Consider the following 6,606-nt stretch of genomic DNA (forward strand, 5'->3'; position numbering starts at 1 on the left):
GCCGCGGACATATTGAACTGCTTTGTGGATTCCTTTGGGTCACTCTATCAGTCGAAACCCACTGCCCCAGCGGCCGACACATATGACTATTTACACGATGTGGCGATTGGCTGGCTGTCTGACGCGCACAGGGAATATCTGGCCAGACCAATCACGGCGGAAGAGGTGACTGAGGTGATAGGTTCGTTGCCGAATGGTAAGGCGCCTGGCCCGGATGGGTACACCTCGGAATTCTATAAACAATATGCAGACATTGTTGCACCGCACTTGGTGGACATGTACGGCGCCTCTTTTGAAAAGGCGTTGCTCCCCCCCACGTTGCGCGAGGCCATGATCATTGCACTCCTCAAACCGTCGAAAGATCCAGAGGAATGCGACTCGTATAGGCCACTGTCGCTAATAAACGTGGACTCAAAAATCCTTGCAAAACTTATAGCGAAGCGGCTGTCTCCTCTGATGACCAGTCTGGTCCTGCCGGACCAATCCGGCTTTGTGCCCTCCAGATCTACCACGCATAATACTAGATCCCTGTTTGCGATATCACACTACCTGCAACCCTCGGTCAAAGCAGTGGCGGTCATGCTCGATGCGGCAAAAGCGTTTGACTCCATTGAGTGGCGTTATATGATCACCGTCCTGAATAGGATGGGGTTTCCCAAACGGTTTGTGCAGTGGGTCACCTTGCTTTACACGAAGCCGTGCGCCAGGGTTAGAATCAATGGCTACGTTTCGGAACACTTTACTATTGAGAGAGGGACGAGGCAGGGCTGCCCGCTCTCACCTCTATTGTTCGCACTAGCGCTGGAGCCTCTGGCCTGTCTGGTCAGGCAGAACTACAGGGAATCGGCTTTAAATTTTATAGCAAGGCCGCTTCACATATCGCTATACGCGGACGACATGTTACTATATGTCCGTGACCCCGAGACTCACCTGAACTCGCTACTCAGGGAGTACATCAGATTCGGAGGACACTCAGGGCTGGCTATAAATTGGGCCAAATCCTCTATAATACCCCTCACTGACACCACCTCCCCCTTTGCTGTGGATTTTCCGCTAGAGTGGCAGAAAGACCCGATCAGGTATTTGGGGGTGATGTACCATAGAGATCCAGAGGAGGTGCTAAGAGCGAACTACGGTGTAGTTCTCTCGAAGCTGGAGGACAGCATCCAGCGCTGGATACATTTGCCCCTGTCGTTAGCCGACAGGATAGCTATTGTTAAAATGAACGTACTGCCCAAATTGCTGTACCTGTTTAACAACATCCCAATCACTCCACCACAGGCTATATTCCGTCGCATTAACTCACTGGTGAGGACACTGATATGGGCTGGCAAGCAAGCCCGTGTGGACTTACAGACTCTTACGCTCCCGTTCGCACGGGGTGGCTTCAGTGTGCCTGATTTCCTCCTGTACTACCTCTGCGCGCAGGCACAATTCGCGGCGTACTGGTACCATGCGGTCCCATACCTCACACATGCAGCTATAGAGGAGAGTGACGCGCATCCTGTTCCCCTCTCGGCGATCATTTCACATACGCGACCCGCGCTACATGCTAGGGATATTAATACGGTGGATACAACGGTCAAAGCTTGGCATAGGTTAGGGCAGTTAGCTCATAAAACCCCGCTATATGCACCGGCCATGTCCTTACATCATCATCAGGAGTTGTCAGTCACCAGGGAGAGTGTCGGGATGTCCCTACTGAGTAAAGCTGGTATTGACAAGATGGGAGATGTGTTTTTAGGAGGCACATTCATAGGCATAGACCAGTTGGGCTACATCCAGAACCAAACTCCCATGTTTCACTTTACATATTACAGACTCACCAGGGCTTTGAGAGAGCACTACCCGACGTTCCCATCGGAACCGGAATGCCTGGCTCCGCTGCAATTATTGATCACAACTAACGATTTATCCCACCTAGTGTCCAGACTTTATTCAGCTGCACAATCAGAATTAGCGGGACACACGATGCAGGCCAGGGGGCGGTGGGATGCACTATTGGATACGCCATTAACAGACGAAGAATGGACTAGCACTTGTGCCCTGACACAGATACTGACTCCCAACGGCAACCTAAGAATTATTCATTTTAAATTCCTGCACCAAATTTATTACACGCCGACAAAATTGCTTAGATTTGGGTTGCAGGAGGAAGATAGGTGCAAAAGATGTAATGGGGAGGGAGCGGGCTTTGCACACCTGGCATGGGACTGTGCCAAGATAGCGAGTTACTGGGCAGAGGTAACAGCCACCTTGTCTGTAATTTTGGAGGGAGAGGTGCAATGTACGCCCAAAGTCTGCCTGCTGGGTATAGTGCCACAATTCAGGGCGGTGAAACGCAAGTTCTGTGCCGTAGCCTTATTGTTGGCAAAGAGACAAGTGGCGCAATGTTGGCACAGCAGAAAGGTGCCAAAGGTGGAAACATGGTTACATGACATGTCCACATGCCGTGACAGACTACAAACTTATGAGGAGCAGTTGCCGGCGAAATCCAGGCCCAAAAATATCTGGAGTTATTTAGAGGTATACCTCGCTTCTATACAGGATGATGTGGAGAGCCTACCCCTGGATTGACCCGATGGTAAACATGTGCAGGTAATTACACGAGAATGAGCCAGGCAACGGCAGAACCGTGAAGGGAACCGAACTGTCATAATAGCTGCAGAGTGAAAGTTAAGATTGCACTGCACGGTCTAAGTTGGGGGACTATTGTTCTGTTTTTGTTTGTTATAAAATGTGAAAATGTAAGGCTCAGTTCATATGCCAGCTAAGTAACCATGAGGGGGACATGCGGACGACCTTCGCCTCACATAACAAAGATGTATCTGTATAATGACCGGGTCTGATGATGGTTGCTGCCATAAACGTAGCGAGCCGGCCCCAGGGTTGTAGGCTCATGCTGTGTCACATGCTTTGTGTTAATAAAGGTCTTACGCAAAAAAAAAAAAAAAAAAAAAAACATGCATAATGTAGCCTCCGGTCTTGTAATGAAATTGCGATTCTCATATTTACATGACTAGAGAATCTGGATTTCATTAAAGACTCGGAGGCTGACATTATCCCCCCCTCCCTCCACCGGAGGCGTTTCAATTTTACATTTTACCATGTATAATTTATTGTAATGGCGTTTCAATTTTACCATGTATAATTTATTGTAATTTATTGCAATGCTTACTGCCTTGTTTAACCTTTGTGACATGTTTGGATTTGTTTCCTTTGGGCTTCTTGGACTAATTCCTTTGTCCTTTCAGATGTTGCCTGATCCTGAATACGTCTCTCAAGAGAACGTCCTTCCTGGAACGTCCTTCCTGGGTTTCTTCCTTTACCTTCTACGGTCAAGTTTCGTGACGTCCTGCCTTCCATCTCCTCCGTTGCGGAGTCTTCTACTCAAGCCTTTGAACTCTTCTTGAACTTTTCTACTTTTTTCCTCATTTAAAAGAGGCTGTGTGTTGTTGGCTCATGGCTCTTAGCTGTTGCCTTTGTTCTATTTTGGAACTGTTATATTGTGATGCGGCTGCTGGGATCTGCATTAAAGATTTATGCATAATGTCAGCCTCCGAGTCTTTAATGAAATCCAGATTCTCTAGTCATGTAAATATGAGAATCGCAATTTCATTCAGTAACCCCCTTGTAGAGGAATGAGGTACGTCCTTGTCATTGTTTGCCTGTTTTCAAAATGGGTAGAGGCTTACCCGGCCAAGAAGAATGATGCCATCACTGTAGCAAAATTGTTGTTACGAGAACTAATACCTAGGTACAGGGTTCCAGTCACAATTGAATCAGACAGAGGTGGGCATTTTCAAAATGAAATAATTGATCAGATCTGTGGAGCATTTAAAATTACTCAAAAACTGCACTGTGCATATCGTCCAGAGGCTTCTGGAGTGGTGGAACAACTGAATGGCACTATCAAGTCGAGACTAGGAAAGATGTGTGAATCTACTGGCATGAACTGGATAGAGGCTTTACCTCTTGTACTGATGGGAATCAGAAGTATTCCAGACCGAAAAACAGGCCTGAGTCCCCATGAGATCCTGATGGGAAGAGTTATGAGACAAGCATGGGTACCAGGACACAAACTGATAAGCATTTCTGATGATTCGGTACTAGAGTACTGCAAGCAACTGGGTGACCAAGTGCGTTCTATCTCTCACCAGATTGGGGAAGACGCCGTCACCAGGCCAGAAACTCTATTCCATAAACTGAATCCAGGTGACTGGGTGGTACTTAAGAAGCATACCCGATCGAGTTGCCTTGCACCGAAGTGGGGAAAGCCAAGACAAGTAATTCTGGTGACCACGACAGCGGTGAAGTGTGCAGGAGTACCAAAGTGGATCCATGCCAGTCATACGAAGAAGGTAACCGAAGACGAAGAAACTGACGCTGAAGGTTGTCCAGCTGAGGGGTCTCCAGATGTTGGTCCTGAAGTAGCTGATGATGAACAACCGAGCACCAGTCAAGATGAATGGATCCCAGTAATCGACCTGACCGTTGATCCAATAAGAACCAGAAGCCAGACATACCCAGATAGAGAGTGGGATAGTGAGGAGGAGACAGGAATAGAAGGAGATAATCAGATCATCGAAATCCATGTCAAATGCGATGAGGAGGAAGGTCAGATAGGGACAGAACAGGTTATTGACACACCTCCAAGAACTCCAGAGATTGAAAAGGGACAGATAGGAATTAGGGCGAAAGTTCAAGCGGAAGAAAATCAAAGGTTCGAAGTGCTTGAACAGGATCAGATAGAAATAGACAAATGTGTTCAGGACACAGAAATTGAAAAGTCCAAAAGTCAAATCCAGAATACTCCTGAACAAGGCCAGCTTAGCGACCAGGCAGAAGAAACCGAAATAAGACCTGGAACGAGTCAGGTAGAAAGGGAGGAAACAGAAGCAGAAGTGCCACAACAAAACGAAAATAAAAGAGCATTGGAAGAAAGCCAAACAACAGTGCCAGTTAAAAGACTCAAGAAGAAAAATAGAGAACCAAGATACATCAAAAGGCTGAGACTGAGACTGAAAACAGTAGAAGAAAAACTTGAGCAAAGAAAGCAAGGTTCCAGTAAAACAGAGCCAACTGGAGAAAACACTAAGCGAAGAAGTGCCCGAATAAAAAGACTGAACGAAAAGTATCAGGATCCTGAATGGACTTACCTGGTGTTGGAGGAATTCGAGGATCTTGATATAAGTGACAAAAGTGAGGAAGAATTAACTGCTAGCCAGTCTACTGAAGAAGAAGAACCAACCTGAAGATGCCCTGTGTAAGCAACCTGTGCAAAGTTACAAAGAGGGGTTGGAAAGCTTCTTTTGAGCGAAAATGTCTGATTCTAGTGTGAATGGAAGACCTAGCCGTAATTATTGTAAAACATGATGCAAAGTATGTGTATGTAGTGTAGCTTTAGTATTAATATTATGGATAGGACTAACAATTACTATTCCTTATATGATGAGTAAAGATACTAAAATTGACTCTACAAAAACTATGGCAAAAGTCACTGACGAACTGATACCACAAAGTGTAGATGGACATGAGAAAGCACTTAGCGTTAGACAAACTAAAATGGACTTAGAAGCACCAGATGAGGAAGGACTGCATTATCATGGAATCAAAAACAGGACTCATTTAAACGTGTTCGCAAAACTTTTAGTGCATTATGTAGAAGCTATGGAAATAGAAGACTGTTATGTTTGCATGAAGGTACCTACTTCTGTAGCTGAGGGAGTGACATACCATCACTTGCCATTAACATATGGAATTTCTTGTAGTATTTTAGCTAGCTTATTCTATAAAAGAGGACCGTTACAATACTATTACTCTAACTCAGACGTGATATTTTCTGAACTTCCTATACGTGGAAATCTGAACCTTGTACATACCAAAAGTGATGTAACGCGTTATATGGGAGAATATTTCCTGACTATAGGTACCATAGATTTAGGTGAAGCACATAGAGATAACTTGACCTGTTCATTACATGAACAAGAGAAAATGTTTCTAAACATGGCAGAGAAAAGAAGAGAAAGTTTTCAAAGAAAGGCGAATGATAAAAGGCAGAAAACTCCTAAGTGGGCTGAAAACATGGGAAGCACCTCAAATGGTGGGGCTAATCCTGCTTTGTTGCTGGATTTCGAAAGAAAAGGGAAACTTTGTCTTCACCGAGAAAAGACTAGTTATTATAATAACATTTTCATTGGTTCTAGTCAATGCGAACACAATTACAAGGTAATTGGAGGATGGGGTTTAAAAAATGGGTCAGAACCTATGTTTCCCGGAATTTATTACATATGTGGAAACAAGGCTTATTTCAAATTGCCGGATCACTGGTATGGAAGCTGCTATTTTGGAATTGTCTTCCCGAAAATATACCATGTGAGTGAAATTGCTGGAAGCAGTGAAAGCACTAACGGTTTAGTACGTAGTAGAAGAGAAAGTATAGGGGAAATAGTGGGTAGTATATTTAGTGCCTTGATACCTGCAGTGGGAGTGGTTCTGAACACACACAGAATTTGCAAATTGTCAACAGTAGTGGATCGGTTATCTACTGACACTGCTGGTGGATTTCTGATGATCAATACCGAAATGGTTGCGATCAGATCTATG

Source organism: Lissotriton helveticus, chromosome 4_1 (assembly GCF_964261635.1).
Source record: "Lissotriton helveticus chromosome 4_1, aLisHel1.1, whole genome shotgun sequence".
In the NCBI taxonomy this organism is placed as follows: Eukaryota; Metazoa; Chordata; class Amphibia; order Caudata; family Salamandridae; genus Lissotriton; species Lissotriton helveticus.